The sequence below is a fragment of the Ailuropoda melanoleuca genome, chromosome 8, assembly GCF_002007445.2.
Source record: "Ailuropoda melanoleuca isolate Jingjing chromosome 8, ASM200744v2, whole genome shotgun sequence".
Classification (NCBI taxonomy): domain Eukaryota; kingdom Metazoa; phylum Chordata; class Mammalia; order Carnivora; family Ursidae; genus Ailuropoda; species Ailuropoda melanoleuca.
Window position 1 is genome coordinate 55,205,843 of NC_048225.1, and position 11,851 is coordinate 55,217,693.

Genomic DNA, 11,851 nt, shown 5'->3' on the forward strand with positions numbered 1-11,851 from the left:
TCCTTCTGACACCACTCCTGGGGACACAGAATAGCCCTCACTCTGTCCCAGGCCCCCCAGACAAGTGCTGCACTGGGAGTCAGGATGCCAGGCTCTGCCCCGACTACTACAGACTTAAGCCACCCGGGCCTCAGCACTCGTCCCAAGTTGGCTAAGCGGAAAGTTGTATCTACTCACTCCTGGGTCCCTGGCTTCCAGCACAGGGCTGGGCACGATGCCATAGATCTCACCTAGGCCATCTCCACAGACCCAAAGCTGCATTGTGCATGGGCCTGCCCTCCCATGGCAGCTGTTAATGACAAGGCCAGCCCTGGGGCAGGGGGAACGGGAGGCTATCTCCATTTGCTCAGGCTGGGGCTCTGGCCCTTGTCAGACATGCCAACGGTCGGAGAGGAAGAGTCGGAGCTGGGCCAGCAGTACCCACCCCAGACTGAAATAGAAACCCATTTCAGAGACAAAGGGGAAATGGGCCCAGGACCAGAGGGGTGGGGTGGAGTGTCACTGGGGAGAACCAGCTTCCTGAGAGTCTTGTCTGGCCTCTGCTACAGCGAGCACCAGTTGCCAGACTCTGCCAACTAATCCCTCCTCCGGGAAGGATAAATTCGAATCCCAGGTCCCACACTTTAACTTCTCCGAACCTCGGCCTCCTCAACTGCAAAATGGGGATAACAGTAAGCTTGGCCGCATTCGTTGGCTCAATCTAAGTGCTTTGCGGCACTTGGCATATAGGTGCTCAGGAAATGGCAGCCATTGCTATGATCTCTTCACCTGCTCTTTCAGCTCAATACTGACCGAGGAATTCATTCGTTCTTTCCTTCATTTATTCATCCAGCCAACCGGCCAGCAGATGCCCGCTAGGTGAGTCACAGCAGTTAAGAACAAAGTCTCTGGAGTGAGGTCGCTCCATTTTAACCTCCAGAAATGCCACTAGTTGGCTGGGTAACTCTGGGAAAGCCACTTCCCCTCACTAAGGCTTCATTTCCTACTTGTAAGATGGGAATAGTAAAAGCACCTCTGGAAGGTGCTGGATGGTGTCTAGAGTCAATGGGATAACGATGTGACAGCAGCCGGCACCGAGTATTGGGAGGACAAGTGTGTGGCAGGTGAGCCGCACAGAGGAGCCAGGCAAGGTGCCAGGCCTGCAGACCAGGCCACGCTGGGAGCTCCAGGCAGCCGGACCTCCAGGGACAGCCACAGGAAGAGGCGAGGGCAGGCAGGAGGGAAGAAGAGTCGGCAGGTTGATATAATTGCTAAGTTTCTGGACCATGGCCTGCTCCCTTTCTGGTAAACTAAGAAATAGTAAGGAAACACACAAAAAAAAGATTGTAAGAAGTGTAGAGGGGAAAAGCCCTAGCCAAACAGGGAGCCTTGGGCAGCGTGGAGTTATCCCATCCTGCCAGGCCAGGGGAACACGTCCATGTACACACATGGCACACACGTGCACACACATTCACAAGGAGCACATTTTCACTTGTGCATACACACCCAAGGGCTTGCACACGCAGGCACACGCACCCTCAGAGGCACAGAACTCTATAGTTTGCCAAGATCCTTCCCATTTATCATCTCATTTGATACGGAGGGGTGAAGAAATTCTCCCTGAATTGGCTTGGGACCCTTTCCGGAGCAGACAAGATATGTGAATCCCAGATGTCTTCAGGACACACCCAGGGCCCAGCCCAGGGCTGTGCTGCCCCAGTCCCCCCCCGACCCCCCCCCCAACCCCGGAGGTGTTAGCAGGAGCTGAACGGCACCAGAAACGCCTGGAAAGTTTTAACGCAGCTTCCTTCCCCAGATTTACTCATTCACCCCACTTCACTCTCCCTCAGCAAGTCACACTTGGACTCAAAAACTCACTTTCCCCACCAGTCACATGAGGTCAGCTCTAGGCTGTCTTGTGATTTAGCTGGGATGGCACAAGCCAGAGTTTCCCAAGGGCCTTCTCTGTGGACTCCCATCTGGTCACCCAATCCTTCTTAGCCTCCCTCTCCCACCATAGGGTCCCAGAGGGCTCTGAGGGCAGAGCCCAGCCTCCTCCCTGGGGGACCCTCACTAGCGTACAATACCTAACAGTTTTCAAATACTTAGGAGATCATTGTTATCCCCATTTTATAGAGTGAGAGTTGAGGCCTAGAGAGGGGAGTGCCCTGTGCCATTCGAGACTCAAACCCAGACCAACGCAGACCAACACAGCTCCCAATTCTGTCTTCACTATTCCACCCCTCCACGGAGGCCCCACCCAGTCCCCAAGTCTTCATCTCCTCTGCCCTGTGCAGCCTGCAGGCCCTAGGCACAACCAGGTCAAGGAAGGGAGAAGGACCCCCAAGTCTTCTCCCACCCCCACTCCAGCCTGTGATGAGCCACAGTGGCTGCAAGGGGGACTGTGTGTGAAGCCTTGAGAGGAGGTGGGGGCTCAGGCACCCTCAGGGCACCGATCCAGAACACTCACCCAGGAGTTAGTGAGGTCCACTTTGGTCCATGAGGTGTTGGAGCAAATTCTGACTCCCAGAGCAACCCCTAGAGCTAGCCAGTTCCTGTACCACAAACTGTCACGTGCGTGTTTCACAGAAGTCCCAGGAGGTAGCAAGAAACCAAGAAATCAAGGAGGGGAAGTAACTTGCCGCAGCAGAAAGCTAGCAAGAGGCAGGGCTGGAGCTCAAATCCCAAGAACATTCAAGCTCATTCAGCGACTACCCAGTTGTGAGCGGTCCCTTCACTGTCTGGGCGTGCCTACCTGCAGAGCGAGGTATCACCCATTTAGCCTGAGCGCTGCTGGGACGAGGGTCCGAGACTGCATCTCAGGACCGGGGCTTGGCACAGGAAGGCACTTGTCAGTAACCATTTTTCTCCTCCTCCTCTCCACCCTACCCCTCAGCCCTCTCCTGGCCTTTCTCAGAAAGGTCTGGAGAGAGTCCTGGCCCTGCTTCTGGCTGCCACTGGGAACAATTGACCTGATTTTCTTAACAGAGCCTGGAAGATCCATTAAGAGAGGCTGAGACCCGAGGTTAACAGCCCTGCTGTCTACAGCTTTGACTCCAGATGCCACCGGCTCCCCCTAAGGGCTGAGGATGGCTCCTCATATCAAGGGTGATTTGGGGGGACATGGCCGAGCCTGGGGCACCGTCCTCTTCAACAGCTCTAATCCACCTCGGAGCTTGGGCTTGATGAGGTGGCAGACAGGGTGGCTCTGCCTCTCCGATGGGGATGGTCACCTGGGACAGCCCCTCCCCCTCCAGAAGATCGGTCTTCCTCCTCCTCTTCTTTTTTTTTTGTTTTTACAAGTACTTATTGGTACTAGTACTTTACCTACTCAGTGCGGGTAATGTCCAAGGCACTTGAGAACACAAAACAAAGCCCTCGCCCTCCTATCACTGGCATTCTAGCAGAGACTAGGATATTCGAGTTAATGAGCAGGTCAGGTAGCACGCTACAGAGCCACATAAGGAAGGGTAAGGGGCAGAGCGCCAGGAGGTTGCGATCTCAGCCAAGCTGGACAGGCACCATCTGGAGTTGCTGGGTCCTCTTCTCACAACACCCTCCCCCCTGCCCAGCCCAGAGGAGACCTCAAGCCCCGAGTCCCCACTCTGTGGAGGCCCTGCTCAGGGGATCTCAAAAGCAGGCCAGGGCTCCAGGGCACAGGCCTTAACTCAGGACCACCAGGGCTCTGGCCTGGAGCACCCTGTCCTGCCTTCTACTCCCGGCCATTCTCCACTCAACTCCAGTATCCCATTGTTGGGAGGGCATGAAGCCCAGATCCCACCGGTGGGGATCCCACAACAAGGCGAAGGTGTCCTTGTTCCCCCTGCTGCCTTCTCCTCTGGTGTGTCCACAAGGCTGGACCCAGGGCTGAGCCTCATGGCAGGGCGCTGGCCTACGCGGGCTATCTATGCCCTCCGCCGACTCCCGGTAAGACTGTGAGGTAGGGGCGCCTGGGTGGCTCAGTCGGTTGGGCATCTGCCTTTGGCTCAGGTCATGATCCTGGAGCCCCAGGATCAAGCCCTGCATCGGGCTCCATGCTCAGCGGGAGTCTGCTTCTCCCTCTGACCCTCCTCCCTCTTGCGCTCTCACTCACTCTCTCTAATAAATAAAGTCTTAAAAAAAAGAGAGAGAGAGAGAGAGAGAGACTGTAAGGTGCTTCTCCTTTGGGCCCACCTGGTAGTCGCAGCCTGCCCCGTCCTCCCAGCTTGGACAGGACGAACTTCCGCTCTCTAGGCCCCGGGAGGCTGAGAACACTCCTCCCCAGCACAAGCTCAGGAGACTCGTGTCTTGGTAACTGTGCCTCAGCCTGCTGTGACTTCAGGCAGGTCCCATCTCTTTGTGGGCCTCGGTTTCTTAATCTGTCCCACAGAGGAAATGCAGACACCCGTATCTCAGGGGTTGTTCTATCTTCAACATCCATGCTTGTCTCAAGAACAGCCTCCTCAGGCTTGTGGGACCCTGAGGTGGCCCCCAGAGCAGGCCCTTGATGCTTGATGGGATCTAAGTGTAAATTCAAAAAAGACAAAACCACCTCTGTTCCCAACCAGCGGAAAAGCCTCTCCTTTGTCCTTGTGGACAAGACGATGAGGAGGGAGACATGGAAAGGGACAAGGCCAGGAGGTCTGGGAAAGCCAATCTGGGAGGAGGTGTAGGCTTGGGGTAGCTTAAGTGTCACCCAGCCTCTACCTCAGGCCCCTGGGCTGAGAGAGGATGTAACCAGATGAATGTCGGGTACATGCAGTCTGCAAGGGAGGGGTGTCAGCCACGTGTGGGCCCAACCCGGGACTCTACAGGTATTCACAGGGGCGCACATGTTTAGAACAGCACCTGTGTGTCTATGGCACACGTGTGTGTCCGTGTGAGTGTCCCTGGGGTGTGTATGTTTGTTCACACACGTCGGCCTGTGTCTGTGTCTCTGCCAGTGATGCACACATGTGCCCGCTCCTGTGCACCCCCGGTTCACAAGCCTTGTTTTCCCAGGCTTCGCAATCTTTGCCACAATGCCAGGCAGGCCCAGATAGCACAGGAGATTTGTGGGGTTCCTGGTCACGCAGGCTCTCGATTTTCTCCAGGAACAAAAGCAGTTTCGTAAGACAAGGAGGAAGGCTTAGAGGATTAACTCAGGCTCAGGCCCTTCCAGCTCAGCCCTGGGTGTAGGCTCTTCACGGCGGGTGTGGGCCCAAGGCCAAAGCCACACCTCCTGGGGTCCTCAGACCCTCTGCTGCGTGTGGGCACTGACCCCTCCACAGTCACCCTCCCACCCTCCATCACTAGCAGGCATCCCTCAGTCTCTACGATAGCCAAGCACCTTACGTTTTACACCCCTATGTCCTCGTTGGATGGTTGCTGGCCACACACTGGCCAAGCTGACCTTAGAACCCTGCCTCCAGGGTCCCCTCCCCCCAGGCAGCCACTGCCAGCTGGGTCTCAGGGTCCCCCTTCCTCACCCTGGGCTGGGCTCACAGGAAAGTCTGGCTCCTCCACTGGGTAAGTCTCCCCTCTTCCTGAACCTGGGTTTCTCCAGCTGTCAGATAAGGCTCTTTCCGCCCACAGGAGCGGACCACTGAGAAGGCCCGTGATGAGCCACTGGCCAGGGGGAACAGTGTCCGGCACATTCCAGGCACCCAAGGCTACCGCTCACTGGCTCCTTGCTGCTCCCCGGAGCCAGGAGGAAAACACAGCCCTCAGTTCTCTGTCTGAAACAGGAGACCACCTGGCCCCAGGCTCAGGGGGTGGGCCTAGCCCCTCTGGGATCGCCAAGGGACTGGACCCTACTTGGGGCTTGCAGGCAGCTGCCCGGTGGTCTCCTCAGATAGGGGGAGACTAGTCCCTCTTGTGGTACCTCAGCTTTCCTTCTCTGCAACTCAGGCACCTCATTCTGTCCCGAGTCCAGGGTCTGCTGTTACCCATCACAGGAAAGGACAGAAGGGCCACGGAGAACTGGCAGAGGAGGAAGGAACACGTGCCTGTGGGTGCAATCCCTCGCTGGTGCACACCCAGCACACCCAGGCCCCGACACAGCTCTGTACGACCCACATGGGTCCACACACATGCATATGCCCGGGCACCAGACATGCTTGGGGACACGCCACCCCGAATCCTGCACACGTGAAACCACGGAAATGTGCACTCACATGCAGCCCAGCATATGCAGGGCTATGGCTCGGCTCCGCAGCCAGTTTCATACACACACCTTTCAGAACCAGGAAAGAGGTGGAGGGGGGAGAGCTGAGTCCTTGGATGCCCAGGCCCTTCCTTGGCTTCCTCCCAGAGAGGCCGAGGGGTTCCCAAGGACAAGATGGTTTGTCTGGCCCATCCTCTCAGGCCATCCCCCACAAGCCCTGCCCAGAATGCTCAGAGAAAGCAGGCAAAGTCCTTTCAGGAGCGTGGTCCTCCATGTGCCCAGCCCTGCGTGTTACCAGCTCAAGGTGAGGCCTTGGACTAATCACTCACTCTGGATTTGGGAGCTTAAAGGGGAGAATGTGGGAAAGAGGAGTTGTAGAGGGGACAGGGCCATTCCCAGGCAGAGCGAGCCCAGCCACCCCCTGGAGCCCTCACTTCACTGGATTTGTGATTCATATCACTCATTCTATATTTATCGAGCGCTCCCGAGTGTCGGTGACCTAATGGTGAAGAAGAGCATCTCAGTCCTGGTCTCAGACTCAGCTCGGAGCCCGGCTTCCTTGGAGATTCAGGACGGTGTGGGTTCAATGCGGCTTGATCACCGAATGGAGGAAGAAGCCCCGGCTCCTTGCCTGTGCTCTGGCTCTCCTCTGTGGCCTCCAGCAGCAGCCCGATCTAAGTCCTCACGGCACAACTGAAGTGTGAACTTTGCTCAGGCGCACTGGCATCATGTGAGTGTGTTAGAAATGCACCCGGAGGCCCCACCTTGACCTACTGAATCAGATCGCCAAGGGATCCAGGCATACATTGGCATTTGAGAAACACTGATACAGAACATTCCATACAGATCCAGTCCTTCTTCCTGCTGGCCTCCCCAGGACGGCAAATGCCCATTCGGGTAAAAACTATATGGCCAAACACACAGCGCTTATCACATCTCATTCAACCCTCATACAGCCCTATAAGCTACGTACCATTACAATCCCCATATTACAGATGGGAAAACGAGGGACTGAGTGGAAACTTGCCCAAGATTCATAGAGGTAGTAGAAGCAGAGCCAGGATTTGAACACAATGCTTTGGACCAATACACTGCCCCATTCGGCACCAGTGTCTCCGTGTCTGGGTAGGAGTCAGTGTGGTGAGATAGGCAATAAAAAAAGGTGAAAGACTCAAGGAGCCAGTGGACCTCCTCCTAAGAATCTAGGAAATACCAGATTTTACTTATGATTTACTTTAGATTTTACAACTCTGTCCTTAGAGGGCTGGAGGCAGCGCAGACAATAGCCACATAGGCCACATGATCCTGTTACAGGCAGGGCAGAAAAAACGGTAGAGAAATAGAGATGGTGACTGAGCTTCCTGGCAGCCAAAATAAAAAGGGAGAGAAGAATGGGAATGGCAGTGGGGAGGCTGTGAGGATTCCTGAGCTGAGCCAAAGTCACAGGGATGGAGACAAGGGGACCGCTGGAGAGATATCTGGGAGGCAGGTTCAATGGGGCTTGATCTCCGAATGGAGGAAGAAGCCCAGAATGTACCCAAGCCCTTTGCTCCTGCTAGGGTGGCTAGAGGACCGAGAGCACACAGATGAGGACTGGGCACAGTACCTCACACAGTGGGCGCTGGTAAATGTGTGTTACCTGTCCCCTCTTCATTCATGATAATACCTCTCGGATGTGGGCCACTCCCAACCTCACCCTGCTTCACACCGCCTGGCGGCTCAGACCCCGGCGTCCGCTCTTCCCCCAACCTCCGGCAGGCTCCTGCTCACCACCCCAGCCTCCAGAGCCGCTGCCCCTGAAGCTATAGGTCCTTCCTTCATCATCAGCTTGGGGGCTGAAGGGTGGTCATGGGGAAATAATCATGGAGAACACTGCACCTCAGCAGGCCTGCTGTCTGGGCTCAGGGCAGGGCTGGCAGTGGAAACATTGCAGGGCAAGAGGCGACACCCAGGGGGTCCCCCCAACTCTCCAATCTCATAAACCCTCAGCCAACCCTGGGTTCTTCCAGAGGATAAGCCCCCCAGTTCTCTTGGTTCTGAGACTAATTTCTCACACGTGGGCTGAGACTGAGGCTGAGTAGGGAGGAGGGGGAGAGAGATCACAGTCATGGTGCCTCGTGCTGTATTTTCACAACTCTTCACCTGATCATTCATTTCTTCATTCTCTCCTCACTCTGTTCGACTAATGTTTATGGTCTGGTCCAGGTATCCCACAACAGGACTGCTGTCCTCAGGGGTAGGAGACAGAAGTCAGGGAGTTTTAGTCCTGTGTGCCAGTTTGCCAGAAGAGCAAAGTGAGTTCTGGAGAGGGAAAGTGACCTGTCCAAAGTCACACTGCTGACGCGGGGCCTGGCCGTCCGCCCTCCACTCCCCAGCCCATGCTGACTTACTTCAAACACGGCTGTGCATTGATGGTGCCGTTCTTGCGAACACCACTAGAGTCTTTTCTATAATCTAAGGTACTTCGAGAGTCTCAGACATAGTGAGGTTTGCCTTTGGGGTCTCCTCAGCCCCATTTCTTTTTCTCTCCCTTCATCCTCTTTGTGTCCCCTCCAGGAACCCAGTGATCTCACAGTTCCCTCATCCCAAGGGGAATGATGACAAGACCGGATCTAAACCACTCCCTCTCCTGGGCCATCCCTACCCCTGAAAGCCATGAGTTCCAAGTCCCTCCACTGCCCTGTTGAGGAAGGGCCTCTAGGTTCACTGTCACCCAACCGAGGGAGCATGTGGCCATTTTACCAGGGAACTTCCCTTACCCCAGAGGAGCTCCAATGGCTGTGGTTGGGTATGGAGGGAACTTTCCTGGGGCTTCTCAAACAATTCTGTAGAAATGACCACTAGCATATTTTCTCTGGCAGTTTAAAAGCTTTAAAGTGTCTCAGGCTGCCAGAACCGGGGTCAGAATCCTTGAACGCTTAAGTTGGAATCAGGGAATGTTACAGCTGGAGAACAGAAAGTTAGAGCTTAGATTATAGATTTAAGAATGTGTGAGTTGAGATTATAGATTTTTGGGACTAAGGCTGTAGAATCACGAACAATTATAGCTGGAATTGTGGATTAAAGGAAATCTGACAGCTGAGAAGAGAGAGCTGGCCTTGTTACCCAGCAGTCAGGGCTGGGCCAGGTCTCTTGCTACCCAGCAAGGTTCTGTCCTCCAGGCCTCCTGGAGCAGCACACAGGGACTCTGGGGCCAAAGGACTCTCTGCCTGGGGACAGTGAGGACACTGGTCTGCGTCTGCTCTGTCCCGAGCCTCACTGCCAACCCATCACAGCACCCCGCCACCAGAGTGGATATATTTAGGTGCCCTCCCTAAATATGTTTCCACAGCTCCCAACACTGCCTTTTATGTCCCCTCCTCCTCTGAGGCCTCCGGGCACCTTCTCTAAACTGCCCCAATGAAGTCATTGCTCCACCAATGCAAACATTCCCCTCCCCAAAGCAAAGCCCAGCTTGAGGGGTCTCCTGGGTCACCTCAGCCTGGAGCTCAGGCCCACCTGCTCTAACTCTGACCTCACCTCCTCCCTCCAGCTCCCAGGGCCTGCCTTGGGCCAGGGATCAAACATCCTTGATGTTGCCCTTCTTGACTTTCCTCATTCCAGGCAAAGGGCACCCTTGTCCCCAAACACACACACACACACACACACACACACACACACACACACACACACCAGCATTTTTCTGTTCCTCTAATGTTTGTCAGGAGAGAGAGTCCTCCGTCAGAGACCCATGGCTACCCCTGCACTTTACCCCAGCCTCCCTCCTACACTCCATCCCGGCCTTGCCAGAAACTTGGCATCCTCCCCTTTCAGACTGCATCTTCCCAGGAGCACAGAGTCACTGAAAGGACAAGAGTGTTGGAGACCAGGGACAGGAATGGAGTCCCTAGACATACTTCAGTGGAAGGGTCTCAGATTCCCAACTGCCCAGCTCGTGAGAAATTGTCATCCCTGCGGGAATTGGGGTTCCTGGGTCAGGCAGGGACCCCCCCCCCCATGTAGGGGCTCCATCACACCTATCATAGTTTTATCACCAGCAGTTCGTTTTATCACCAACAGTTAAGGAATTTTATGTGCTGGAGACTGTGCCAGCATTTTATATCCTTACAATGACCCTATGAGGCTAATATATTGTCTCCATTTTATAAAGGAAGAAACTAAGGTGCAGAGAGGTTTTGCCCAAAGTCTTACACGCAGAGAGTGCCAGAGCTGGGATTTAACCAAGCCTGGATAACACAACCACCTCAACAGTCCCAGGTGGGACTGCTATGGGAACCCCCTGCCCTGTAGTCCCCGCAGCCTCTTCCCACCCAGCCAGGGGAGAAAAAAGTGAGAATCTCGTGGATGGTCAGAGCTCCTCCCCAGAAGCCCAGCCCCCCTGCTGCTGAGCCAGAAATAACCAACAGACCCCACTACAGTCCCCTCATGCAGGATACACACCCACATCACCATGACCCCTTCCTTGACATCCCACACACGCGACCATACACAACTCCAGCTTCCCACCACGCAACTGTGCTACACACAGGCACACACAGCACAACCACATACCAGCCACAGGATGTGGGAGGTCCTGCCATCCCAGTTTGGAGGACAGGCCGGGGATGCCTACTCTACAGGTCCCAGAGGGGAGGGCTCCCACCACCGGAGCAACCCTGCCAAGCCTTGAGTCAACTCACCGGATGATAACTAATCAGAACAATATTTTTACATTAAAACAAATGCAGACATATTACAGAGGAATGCAAAATCCACATGAATTCTTAAGATTAAAAAATGAGACTTCAAAGAAGCTCTGTGTGTGTGTGTGTGAGTGTGAGCGCGGGACCGTTTGCACTTCCTCCACCCAGATCCGGGGCGAGCTTTCATTCTCCCAAGCCTTTAGGGGTGCTGGGTAGAAAAGTGAGAACCGCCCTGGGGTCACGGAACATGTTCGGTCGCCGGTAAGGGCTACACAAATGCTTCTCACCTTCCATTACTGGCTCAGCATACCACCCAGGGCCACGATGTGCCACACACAGAATACACATCTCAACACGGGCACAACACACGTGTATGCACCATCGTGCTGTGGCTCCTTCCACACGCTGTGCACGCACCGTGGGCACACACGGAATCGCTGGGTTACTCCGGCACAGTCACCCAGAGCTCTGGCTGGGTACCACACGCCACAATCCGCTCGTCCCACTCCACACCCCCCCCCACACTAAGTCATACAACCCAGCACACACACCTTGCCCATGCTCCATACTAATGTCTTACACGCTGCCAGCATCACACACACACACTCTCTCACTCCTGGACACCCCACCTGGGCAGCGCTGCGAGCCTGCGGCAGCAGGCACTCCCTGCCCCTGGCCGCCCCGCCCCGCCCCTACCTGGGCCACGCCGCACCAGCCGGCTCCAGGCGGGGCACGTCGCTCGCTCCCGCGCTGAGAGGCGAACCCGCACACCTCTCGCTCTGGCGTTAGGAGGCGAACCCGCAAGCCGAGGGGCAGCGGAGACGGCGGCCCCAGCTCGCAGCCAAGCGTCTCCCGCCTTCCGCGTGCCTCTCGGCCAGAGCGCGAGCGCGGGGGCGGGGCGGGGGCGGGGGCGGGGGCGTGGCCGTGGCCGGGCTGAAGCGCACCAGCGTCGGAGTCCCCCAGGGTGGACCCGGCCAGGCCGCCCGCCGCTTGGGGGACCAGGGGGTGCCGATAAGAGTCTGGAAGACACCGGCAGCCCTGGGGGGCGGCGCTCTGGCCTGGGAAT

At 55.9% G+C, this 11,851-nt stretch overlaps 1 protein-coding gene across 3 annotated transcripts in view; it reads right to left on the minus strand.

Moving 5' to 3' along the window:
- Positions 1–11,639, minus strand: part of P2RY6 (pyrimidinergic receptor P2Y6) — a 37,038-nt gene extending 25,399 nt beyond the window's left edge. For 2 of the 3 annotated variants that reach the window (XR_004627160.1, XM_019795404.2), the window contains exon 1: positions 11,482–11,639. The gene's annotated coding sequence lies outside the window, so the exon portion shown is untranslated. Of the gene's footprint in view, positions 1–2,449; positions 3,916–11,481 lie in introns of those variants that run through there. The other variant, XM_019795405.2, reaches the window with a different exon arrangement.
- Between the last annotated feature and the right edge of the window lie 212 nt (positions 11,640–11,851).